At 42.5% G+C, this 12,882-nt stretch overlaps 1 pseudogene; it reads right to left on the reverse strand.

Moving 5' to 3' along the window:
- Positions 1–8,724: 8,724 nt before the first annotated feature.
- On the reverse strand, positions 8,725–9,223 carry LOC121459860 (annotated as a pseudogene).
- Between the last annotated feature and the right edge of the window lie 3,659 nt (positions 9,224–12,882).

Raw genomic sequence — 12,882 nt, forward strand, 5'->3', positions numbered from 1 at the left:
TCAGGCCTAGAGTCCCCCACAAGGACCTTCTGACTCTGCTTGCCTGGTACTTGTGACTCTCAGACCTGAGGCCAAGAAGCCGCTACCAATATCATGTGACTGCAAGGCCTGAGGTGAGGCTGAGCAGGGGGAGAGGCTGAACACCCAGCTCTCTTCACACGCGTGTGCTTTCTCAGCTTTCTTCCCAAGCAGACACTCAGCCACAAGACAGAGCATCCTGGGAAACGCGGAGCTGATCTGGTCAGTCTGCCTCTTCCCTGTGCTGAGAGAAACAGCACAGTTCGCCTCAGAGGGCACCACCAGCAACTGAACTGAGTGAGGGCCAAGTGTGCTGGCTGCCAGTCAGTGTCTGGTCCCCTGTTGCTTCCGGGATCTTCAGGGACCAACAGGCAGCAAGCCCGGCTGTGGGTGTGAGCCCCAGTGGGATGTGGCAGGGCTTCCTTGATGGACTCTCTGCCAGACACAGGGAAGACAGCCATCTCTCCTCCAGACATAGCTGTCCCAGACTGTCCCCTGTGGTGGACGGCGTGGCAACATGCCCGAAAGGTTCCTTTTCTTTTCGCCACTACTTCCAGCTTTTTCTTTATTAAGCAAGCAGTGATTTTATCCTATGGACAATAGGCAAGAAGCATGGCTATGCAGAATTCCTGAAAACTTTTGTCACTTAAAATCATGACTGCTTTTCTTCAGCCAGGCCCTGGCTGCTTGCTACACTTGCTTGAACTCTGAAGCTCATATGATCTTCTGCCTTCGTTTCCTGAGCAGCCAGGACTCCCAACACTTGCCACTGCTCAGGGATCTTTTTTTCTCTTAGATCTTAGATACAATGTCACTCCATAGCCCCCCTGACACTGACCTGGAACTCATTGTACAGCCCATGCTGGCTTCAAACGCACAGAGATCCACCCGCCTCTGTTTCCTAAAGATTGGCACTAAAGGAATGTGTCACCACCACTCCCAGGTTCATTTTATTTTTCTAATCAGAGATATTTATGGAATGTAATTTGAGCATTCATTACATAAGTACAGTGTAAAATGATCCGATTAGGTTAATTAGCATTGCTTTATGTTAGAAACCTTCAAACCCTGTCTCCTCGTTCTTTATAAAACGTATAATAAATTGTAGAATGCTGTCACCCTGCTGTGCTGCACAGCCCTGGAATTTAACCCTCGTGGTGAACTCTACTGTGGTACTGATTATATTCATCTCTTTGTCTCTATTCCTCCTGCCCTCCTGAGCCTCTAGTGGCCACTATTCTCTCTACTTCTGGAAAAAAAAAAAACAGTGGTATTTTTTTTCTTTCCACATGTAAAAGAGATCACGCAGCATCTGTCTTTCTGTGCCCTGCTTAACATGACGTCCTCTAGATTCATCCATGGATCTGGATGCTGCAAATGATAGGACTTCATTTTATAACTGAATACTATACTATTCTTCTGTGTGTGTGTGTGTGTGTGACATTTTCTTTAACCATTCATCCATGGATGAACACCCATAGATCCCATATATTGGCCATTGTGAACAGTAATGTAATAAACACAGAAGTACTGAGTTTGTTTATTTCTGTTGACCATTCTCTCAGTAATGGGATATATAGACCACATACTGGATCTACTTGTATTCTGTGGTTTCCATAGCAGCTCTGACTGTCCATTTCTCTAACAGAGCTCTACTGAAGGCTTTCTCACATAGAATGTGTTATCTTCTGAGTCTTCAGTTACAGCCCCTCCCCCAGGGTCGGATGATATGTCATTGTGGTTTGGATTTGCATTTCCCTAAAGGTGATGAATGTTTTTTCAGGGCCTCCGCAGGCAGAATTGCTTAGGTAGGCATCCATGCTGCATCCTGGCTACAGGAGGCTGTCAGAGTACCTGTATGCAAATAATTCTTTGAGCTTCCCTGGGTTGGAAGGCCAGATCTTGGTACAGTCATACCCAGATGCCCCTGACTTTATGGGACAATAGTACCAGTGAACTTCACAACTTCCCAGTTCTGAGTCTGGACTTGAGCACGATCCTGGACCTGAGGGCTGCCTGTGAACATTGCTCAGGAAGTCGTGAGAGCAGCTCCAACTATCAGCACTTGCCCCATTTCCCCAGGGTCTCCTCCAAGAGAAAGATAGCCTCTGGCTTAATTTTAATGAAGCAATCTATGTAAGCCATAGTCTGGTGACCTCATACCTTACTTTCTGCCCTTGTATAGCTATCATAGTCAAGACACCCTTTGCCATTTGGTCTGGCCTCCGGAACTCTACTTTGATTTTAGATTAGCCCACATGATGGGATTGGGCTGAGCCAGTGGTAACACAGTTCAAATATAGCTCTGTTGTTAGATCCAGGTGAGAAGCAGCGCCGCCTGTCACGCATTCCCCAGGCCATGTGGTTGATGATGCAGTTTAGGCACTGGGTTTCCTCACCTGTATCGCTGGAAGATCTGGAGACCAGAAGGTGATGAGTGAATTCACTCACGGCCTCACAACCTCTCCTGATGAGAGAGTGAAGACAGAAAGGCAGGAGTGCCCAGCTATCTGACTCATGCTGTTTGGGATCATTCTGAGTGCCCATGTGGCAAGAAGACTTAATCCCTGGGCTTTGGCCATGGGGTTTCTGGCAGTAGGATCTGTAGCGTGTGACAAGCACCTCTTCATAGTGAGATTCTTCACAACATGAGGAGTTTACAGTGCTCACCAAGGCCTCTCTAGAGCCCTGGTGTTCTAGAATTCATACTGTGTCCACCAAGATCCAGAAACACCTTCATTTAGGTGCATGACTTGGGAAGACAAATTCCAAAACTGCTCTCAGAAGGATGAATGTAACAAACCAGTCTAGTTGTGGGTCCTGGAGTAAAAGGCAAGGGAAGGGACCGTCACCACGGCCTGACAAGGGTTCTGTGCTCAGCAACTCTTCGAAGAGGAGATAAGCTTGTGTGTTTAGAGAATCAGTCGCTGACCACCTCAGCCTGGCTGGACAGGAAGTGCTTTGGCTTGTTAGTTCCTTGGCCCTCCTAGTACTTTTATTCCAGACCCAACTAGAATTGACAAGACGGGAAATTGTCAGTGCAATATACAGTAATCATTCTCCAAGGTCCATGATGGTCAGTTTCTTATGCCCAGGATGGTTAGATTCCTATGTACATGATGGTCAGCCTATAGAGTCCATGACAGTCAACTCCAATGACTAGCCTTTAGGACCCACAATGATCAACCTCCAAGTCCCATGATGGTCAGCCTCCAGGTCCCACAATTGTCAGTCTTCAGGTTCAAAGGTGGTCAGTCTGTGGGTTCCATGATGGTCAACCTCCAGGTTCTGTGATGGTTAGCCTGCAGCTTCCATGGTTCAGTCTGTAGGTCCTATGGTGGTCAGTCTGTAGGTTCCATGGTAGTCAGTCTGTAGGTCCCATGGTGGTCAGTCTGTAGGTTCCATGGTGGTCAGTCTATAGATTCCATGGTGGTCAGTCTGTAGGTTCCATGGTGGTCAGCCTGTAGGTTCCACAATGGTCAGTCTGTAGGTTCCATGGTGGTCAGTCTTTAGGTTCTATGGTGGTCAGTCTGTAGGTTCCATGGTGGTCAGTCTGTGGGTTCCATGGTGGCCTACCAGCGAAGTCTCAGCACATCTATCTCTGGTGGCAGGTCTATGGCATCTCTGACTCCACCCTTCTTTCTCCCAGCATTTAGTTTCATCTCTCTGCCTACCTAAGTTTTGCCCTATCAACAGGCCAAGGCAGTTTCTTTATTCAGTAACCAAGAAAAGCAACACACAGACAGAATGACCTCCCACATCAAGGAGAAAAATGGAATTTTCAGCCACAAGGCTAGAATCTACCAGGCAAGGACCAGAAATTTCCAAATAGTCTTTTCATGGAGCTGTTGATAATGAAAGAAGAGACTATGCCTGGAGAAAAGTCAACTGTTAGTAGGCAAAAGTAGTTTGTGCCCTGATGTGGGATTCTCCTTTGTATGCTGTGAATGCCCTTGGTTAATAAAGAAACTGTCTTGAGCCTGTGATAGGATAGAGTAGAGCTGAGAGAAAGAAGGCTGAGTTGGGGACAGCCATGGGGCCACCGCTGCCAGAGACAGACATGCCGAAACTTTGCTTGTAAGCCACTACCACGTGGCGATATAAAGATTAATAAAAATGGGTTAAATTAATGTGTAAGAGCTAGCCAATAAGAACCTAGAGCTAATAGGCCAAGCAGTGATTTAATTAATATGGTTTTCTGTGTGATGATTTCAAGAGTCTGGGCAGCTGGGAAACAAACAAGTGGTCTTCCTACTACAAATTGGCACTCCAACGTGTGCTCACTAAATTCACATAAAATCTGAGAGAGCTTGAAAAGGAATTCTAGACACACACACAAAAAGGTTTAACACAGCTTCTTGCTCTTTGCTGGTGGCATGCCACAGCTCCTTTAAGAGAGGTCTTCCTAATTCAGGGGTAGCAGAAAAAAATCCACGAGGTTACAAAACAGTGGTTTCTTGAGCCGTGCTGCCAGTACAAACTCTGACTCTTTCAGGAGACCAAACATTTAAATGGGATCTGTGAGCAGAGATCTACAACTTGCTTAATGGAGACATAGACCCACTGTGTGCCTAAAAATGGGGCAATGTGCTTTGCTTTCAGAGGCAACAAACTTGCCTTGGGCATATTGGATTGGGCAAAACAAGCAGGCAGGGTCACATTGTCCCTAGACATGCCCACTTAGCATTTTAAAAAAGCCATTCTGGTTAGAAACGGATTACAGATATGGAATAAAGACAAATACAGATGGAAAAAAACCTCTCAATAGGTCACAGTATTGGATAAATGTATGTAGGCTTGGGAGAGAGAAGAAAAAGAGTATAGAGAGTTATAAAAGGAAGTAAATGGTCTATAAAAAATAAAATCTTAAAAGAGACAGAGTAAACTTGTAGAAAAAGTGATAGAGCAAGAAAAATAAGCCATGTAAAGATGAAAAGCACACAGAGAGTCTGGATTATGTATACTATTGTGTTTTCTTTGAATTTTTGACTGTGAATGAGCTAAGTACAGAGACACATTTCATTGTACTGACTGTTAAACTAAACCAGCATATATACTCTAAAGGTATCTTGTCTTCAAAATTTGGGTCTAAGAATTTGTTGCTTTGGAAAAGAGGTTCTGCTTTTGTTTCCACAGAAGATGAGAACCTGTAGAATCCTTCCAGACTAATGTGGTTTAATAGGCCAAGACCCCACCCAAAAGGTCACCCTAAACATTCCCAGAAATTACTTTGCCCAATAAACTGCAGGAAGTAGTTTAGAGAGAACAATGCCCAAATTCCCAAATACTGTTTATAAATGTTTTTTTACATTTAAAGGGGGATATGCTATAGAGATAGATACTTTGCATTGGAATGGATCTTGCTTTATTGATATAAATTTAAGGTCAATTTTGTAATATGTATATTTCTGCTCTTGATTAAGGTATTGTGTTTCTGCAGCTCATTTGAAAATGTGATGTATAATTAAGAAATATAGGTTAATATATAATCATCTATAATAGTCAAGCTTGTGGTCATGTTAGTTAATTTTCTAGATGTATAGAGTTATATTTTAGTTAGATAGGTATTCTTCAGATCTTTCAGAGATCTTCAGAATATGGCATTTAAAATGTTTTAAGAACTTAGGACTTTTCATGACAGTGAGACACATCTGCTCCTGGCAGCACCAATTACTTCAGAGGAAGATGGGCATCAAAGAGGCTCCTCATGAAGTTTGTTAGCCATTTGGGCAAGAAACTGCTCTTGCCTGGACATCTTGATATTATGCTGTGTGAACTGGGCATGCAGAACCCACAAAGAGACGACTGCTGAACTTGCCAAAAAGTGAGACAGTCGTTTGGGGTTCCTGCTTCATGAAAGAGTCTGCCAGACATTCTGCAGAACACTGAAAAAAGTGACTGACAAACTGCTAATATAATAGGAACTATCTTTGAAATTTCCTGCTTTGTGGGAAAGTCTGGGATATTATGGGCCTGAAGGCTGAAGATGGATGCTCCAAGAAAAGAAGAACTTTGGGTGACTGTCCAGGCAGTGAGATGTCTCTGTCAATTCTAGAGTTCTGGAAGTACCTTACAATGTACTTCCTGTTTACTTAGGTAATATTATATCCTTCTGAATTCTTTGATGGCATTGAAGACTGATGGGGGAGAGTCTTCTGTTTTGTATTAATTTCATTGGTTAAATAAAGAGATTGCTTTGGCCCCAATAGGACAGAAAATTAGGTAGGCGGAGTAGACAGAACAGAATGCTGGGAGAAAAAGCCGAGTCAGGCAGTCGCCATGATTCTCCCACTCCAGACAGACACAGGTTAAGATCTTTCCCGGTAAGCCAGCTCGTGGTGCTACACAGAATATTAGAAATGGGTTAGATCAATATGTAAGAGCTAGCCAATAAGAGGTTAAAACTAATGGGCAAGGCAGTGTTTAAAAGAATACAGCTTCCATGTAATTATTTCGGGTAATGCTAGCCGTGTGGTGGGAAGCAGCCTGCAGCCCACACAACAGAAGACATTATAGTTATAGCTTTCCTTAGTTATGATAAGAGATAAAGAAAATATAAATATTGTAACTATAATTCTTGCTTGATAACTCTCTTGTTATATGTAATTTTACTATGTTAGAGTTAAAATCTTCTTTTTTATTTAAACAGAAAAGGGAGGTGATGTGGGATTCCCCTCTGTATGCTGTGAATACCACATTAGGGTAGAATAGAGCTAGGTGGGTAAAACCAAACTAAATACTGGGAGAAAGAAGGTTGAGTTAGAGAGAAGCCATGGAGCTACTGCCAGAGACAAACATGCTGAAACTTTTCAGTAAGCCACTGCCACGTGACGATATACAGATTAATAGAAATGGGTTAAATTAATATGAGAGCTAGCCAATAAGAAGCTAGAGTTAATAAGCCAAACAGTGATTTAATTAATATAGTTTTGTGTGATTATTTTGGGAGTCTGGGCAGCCAGGGAACAAACAAGTGGCCTTCCTACTACAATCTCACTGAAGGCTGTCAAGTGCACACACTGGTCATAAAATGCCAAAGCTGCAATTCTTCACAGGCAGTTGGGAGTGGAGACAAGTGCAAAGGTGTGTCAGTAAGTGCAAGTGAGACAGACACCTGAGATACACACTCCAAACTCTTGTTAACAGTGTCAGGAAAGGTCTTCAGCAGGCTGACAGCTCAGTGGACCAAAGAATGAGCGGTTCCAGATTCCAGCAAGTCACTCTTTGCTCTGAAAGGCCAGAGTAAACTAGAGTCAGGGTGAAGGTTCCCAATACCACATTTGAAGAGGATGATTGAAGATTCAGCACTTTCAAGTCGTAGACTTTGACATCATCTTGATGCACAGTAGAAGTCACAGAACGTTTCCAGAGGGAGTAACAGGATTCATTTTGAATTCTCATTCTGCCAACAGTGCTGGGTGAGTGTCACTGGATCAAGCATAAAAGCAGACCAAGGAAGCAGTCCCCAGCTGGCCAAGCAGTGAAGGGAGATGGGAATTATCAGGTGGTCTCCCATAAAAGTGAGCAGGCTGCCAGACTAACCCAGCTGGGCTCATGCAGCACAACCCAGAAAGTGTTAGAAGGGGAAGGCAGATGTCAGCTCACCAGGAAATGCTGTCCACAATGAAGAAAGTCTGCACCATAAATGAAGTAAACTACTATACACCACGCCACACATCCCATCATCCACACGAAAGCAATACCATTATCAATTAAATTGTGTTGATATTTGTTACAGTTTGCTATATTTTAAAATCACTTTCCCTAACTTGCTGTATTCCAGAGGACACTAAAAGTGAGAATTATAAAGTACAAGCACCCACGTCATCTCGTGAGTCAGAAACCCGAGGAGAACTTGGGAACCCCACCCTTCTCTCCAGTCCCCATCACTAGCCTTCCATTTAAGTGCTTCCTTTTGTGCTATAAAAACAAAGAACTTCATTTTTGACCATTTGTCTCCAGATGTCCATATGCAATTGTCTGTGCTTCTGGCTTTCCTCCGTAGGGTCACCTCTGCTAACGGGACAGTTCGGGCCTTTGTGCTGTTCAGGCCTTCTGCCGATTAGATGACGGCCACCCACACTGCAGAGGAGATCTGCCTTTCTCAGCATCCACCAATTTATGTGCTTATCTCAAACAAAAGTATTCTCAAAGGAGCAGCTGAAACAGTAGTTCTCAAGCTGTGGGTCATGACCCATCAGCCATCCTGCATGTCAGATAGTTACATTACAGTTCATATCAGTAGCAAAATTACAGTTATGAAATAGCAACAAAATAATTCTATGGCTGGGGGCCACCACAACATGAGGAACTGTATGAAAGGGTCACAGTATTAGGAACACTGAGAACCACTGCTCTAGAATAATGTTTGACCACACTGCCATATAAAATTAACTATTAAACTTTTTAAAGTTTTAGACTTAAACTTTTAAAGAATTAGAGATTTTAATGGGTAGATGGTAGTATCTCAATTTTGTTTTAATTCACATTTTCATATTTAATAATGCTGGGGTTTTGGTTTTTACTTAGTTTTTATCATAATCATAAACTTAACTCTGCAATCCAGCTAGACTTGAAGGGGAATAAGGAAAATATGGAACCCAAAGAACTTCAGTGAGAGCAGAGATTACAGGGTACTGCGAGCAGATGGGGCTGGGGTGCTCTCCTGAGCTACAGAAGGAATGGTCTGGTGGGTAAGAAGCCTGCAAGTCAAAAGAATTAGAGTTGTCCACAGTCGGAAATGGTGATCTTGCTGGTCTTGCCATTCCTGGACCCAAAACGCTCCATGGCTTCCACAATGTCCATGCCTTCTTTCACCTTCACAAAGACCACGTGTTTGCCATCCAGCCACTCAGTCTTGGTGGTGCAGATAAAAAACTGGGAACCGTTTGTGTTTGGTCCAGCATTTGCCATGAACAAGATGCCAGGACATGTGTGCTTCAGGATGAAGTTCTCATGCTCAAATTCTCCTCTGTAAGTGGATCTGCCTCCAGTGCCATTATGGCATGTGAAGTCACCACCCTGGCACACGAATCCTGGAATAAATCTGGGAAAGGAATAACCCTTATATCCAAATCTTTCCAGTGCTCAGAACATGAAAGTTTTCAGCTGTCTTTGTAAGTTTGTATGCAAATAGCTCGAAGGAGACGCAGCCCAAGGGCTCGCCATCGGTGAAGATGTTCAAGAACACGATGGGGTTGGCCATGGCAGCACCAAGCGGCAAGAGGGGATGGCAACGTCTGCAAAGCCACTGTTGAGTATTTTAAGAGCGTATTGACCACTAATAATCGTTAAAGTACTATTCAAATGTTTGGCCCATTTTTAACAGAAATTTCAATCAGCTTGAGAGGTATTTATATTGATAAGTCAATACGCAGTAATCATATGAATAGTTTGTAAATATTTCATTAGATATGCTTTGGTTACAGCTTCTTATTATCTCTCCATATATGGATGGCAAGGCCTCCAAAATAGTCCTTTATCTTCAGAATTTCCTTGCAAAGTGAGATCTCTTATTCTTGTAGATCAATTTTGAAATAAAGTTATTGAGCTTCAATGAAAAAATAGGAATTTTGATTGAGTGAGCACTAAATTATAATATATATACAAAGACACATGATATACATGGGTCCATGTGCATACGCACCCATATGGACCCCTGTATTTTCCAAGCCTTGTTTTTGGGGTTGGTTTTGTTTGGGTTGGGAGAATCTGTGAGTTTTACTCCACAGCCAGGCTAGCCTCAAACTTAACACCCTCCTCCCTCAGCCACCAAGAGCACTGGGGTTACAGTTGTGAGCCACTGTGGCCACTCTTCCTTCACGTTGCCTCACCGTTTTCTTCCTACAGGAAGTGCCATGGAGTCCCAGTGAACTCGTATTGAAATGAAATGCTGGATTCTACTCGTCATTGTAAAACACATTTTGTCTTGATAGAAGTGAATGAATAGCTGTCTTATCGCTATTTTTTGCATACTACGTCTATAGGCTTTAGAATCCAGGTTATGCATACGTCCTATTTTCCCTTTTTGAAATGGTAGAATCTTTTAAGTAGCACTGCAGTTCTTTGATATGGTGTCAGACTTTTGCTAAGAAAACATCTGGTCAGATAGAGGATATAGCTCAGTGGTAGAGCATTCGCCTTGGGTTCCATTCCCAACCAAAGTCAAAACAGACTAACAATCAAAGAAAAGGGGAAAAAAGAGGGAGGGAAGGCAGGTAGGCAGGCAAGCTTCTAACCATGGGACTTGAAAAGACCCATTTTTAAAAATTTCTCTCTTTGGTCCCGAGGAAACTTTTCATCTCTACTAGGGTCAAGCCTGAGGAAATACAATTTTTCCAAAAATGTGCATTGTTATCTAGATGTTAAGGGCATCTGTAGAATATTATACTAAGTGCATGGTTTTATTTCCTTCTCTGTTATCACTTTCTTTTAAAAACTATTCATGTGTTTAGCTCTGCACGTGTGTTCAGTGCAGTGCACCTGCAGCTAGGTCAGCCTCAGGTACCTCCTCAGAGCTATCCACCCGGAGTTCTGAAACCGCATCTCTCTTCAGCCTGGCTCTGATTGGCCTGGAGTTTGCAGAGTAGCCTTGGCTGGCTGGCCAGCGAACTTAGGAATCCTCTGAACTCTGGCAGGATTACGAGCGGGCACCTCCATGCCCACCTGTTTAAACAAGACTTCTAGAGATTGCACTCGAGTCTCTGTGTTACTTTAACCCGACTTCTTCTCTTCTGTTGCTTGCTTTCTTCCCAGCTCTTATGTCTTGTGCTTGTGTGTTCTGTCCTTCATATACTTTCCTGGGCTCTGAGTTCTCCCCCTCTTAAATCTGCCTTTAGTTAGTGACCTTTTCTTTGCTTTTTTTGTTTTGTCTTAATTTGTTTTTCACTTTCTCTTATTGATATTTTTTTCTAGCATTTTGAATTGGCAAAATGTCTGTCTTCATTTTACTGAAATAAGTATTTGCTGCTGTGCAGTTTAGATTCTGATAAACTGTATTTCCATTACGGTTATTTTCTAGAAGTTCTAAGATTTAGTTTTATCTTTCCCTTTGTGCAAAGAGTTATCTACTTACTAACACTTGCTTGATGAAATGGCCACTGGAAGAAAAAGGGAGCAAACCTTAACAATTAATTTCTAACTGCTTTAGGTTTATATTTACATTGCTCATGGACCTTTAAAATGTTACTAATTTTCACATTGTTATATTATGGCCATAATTATCTATTATCAACAAAGTTTTGTTTGTTTTTGTTTGAGCAACTTGAAGATTTTGTATGTATGAAAAATGTAAGCAACTTTATTGAAAACTCCACTTGGTCTTGGAAGAAAGTGTGTTCCCTGTCTAATTCAGGATTCTTATACTATATTGACAAAATGTAATCTACTACTTGGTGGCTCACATATTTTGGTGCCTTAATAAATGTCTTGTCTATCTGATCTCTCTCAAACTGAGGGCAATTTCTGTGTTTGATCTGCTTCCCCTTATGTCCCCTCTAGTTTCTCCTTCACAAAAGTCACTGCTCTGGTATTCAATGTACCTGCTGGGTTTCTCTGAGTAAGAACTTGCAACAAGGATTGAGATGCAAGTGGCTGAGGTGGTAAGTGGAGAACACAATGGTGCATGCAAGAGAGAGAAGCAGGGTAGGAAGCAAGTAAATGGGTTGTGTTAACACTATGGAGCACATGGACCTAGGACACCAGCTGTTGGCATACCGTGTATGCTGAGGGCTTTTCCTGTCCAAGAGCGAGGAAGCTGTTCTCTTGCATGCTCCAAACCAATTATCACGGTTGAGGACTACTCCCAGGGATATTAATTCTCCAGCAAATCCACACTATCACGTGATGGCCAAAGAAGATGCTGGCTGCCCAGGAAATTCGTGCAAAGACATGATGTGCCAGAGCGGGGAGTTGTGAGGTCAGTACGTGCAAAGGAAGACTATTCATTGATGTGAACAGACCTTATGTATCAGTTCCGGCTACCAAGAGAATGAGCCCTGCTGGCATGTTGCTTTTCTTCACTCAGCATGGTGGCCAAGACTTTCACTTGGATTATGTTCATTGCAGCTATGTCTTCCAAATAGAGTTGCATTTTGCTTTGTTTATCATCTGATTTCTTCTATTATCAAGATACTTGAATCATCTTGTGTAGTAATAAGAGCGGTGGGGCTGCGTCCCCAGCACCCCAGCCGCCTGCTAGCTTATGCCCGAAATAACAACACACAAACTGTATTCATTTAAACACTGCTTGGCCCATTTCTATCTAGCCTCTTCTAGGCTAACTCTCGCACCTGGACTAGCCCATTTCTTATAATCTGTGTAGCCTACAAGGTGACTTACCAGGGAGATTCTAGCCTACGTCCATCCTGGGTAGGATATTTTGAAAATACCTTGACTTTGAAATTTGGATCTAAGGACATGATGCTTTGGAAAGGAGTTTCTTATTTTGTTTTCACAGAGGATGAGACCCTGTTCATTTCTTCTATTCCGATATGGTATGATGGACCACGCCCTCCTGAAGGATTGTTGTGAACATCTTCAGAAAATTGCTTCGCTCAACTGCCAACTGAGATGAAACTAGCACACAGGTTATACCATGAAAGACCTAATTAACGACGCCCCCATTCAGCAGGAAGCAGTTTGGAGAGAAAAAACTGCGCCCATGTTCCCAAATATGGTTTATAAACGTTCTTTAACATTTAAAGGGGGATATGATATAGATATGAATAATTTGTATTAGTATAGATTTTGCTTTATTGATAGAGATTTAAGGTCAATTTTGTTATATGTATATGCATATTTCTGCTATTGATTAAGATATTGTGATTGTGTAGTTTATTAAAAAATGTAATGTATAATTAAGAA

The sequence above is a fragment of the Microtus oregoni genome, unplaced genomic scaffold (genome assembly GCF_018167655.1).
Source record: "Microtus oregoni isolate MIOR12 unplaced genomic scaffold, Mior012 000019F_ref0000042, whole genome shotgun sequence".
In the NCBI taxonomy this organism is placed as follows: Eukaryota; Metazoa; Chordata; class Mammalia; order Rodentia; family Cricetidae; genus Microtus; species Microtus oregoni.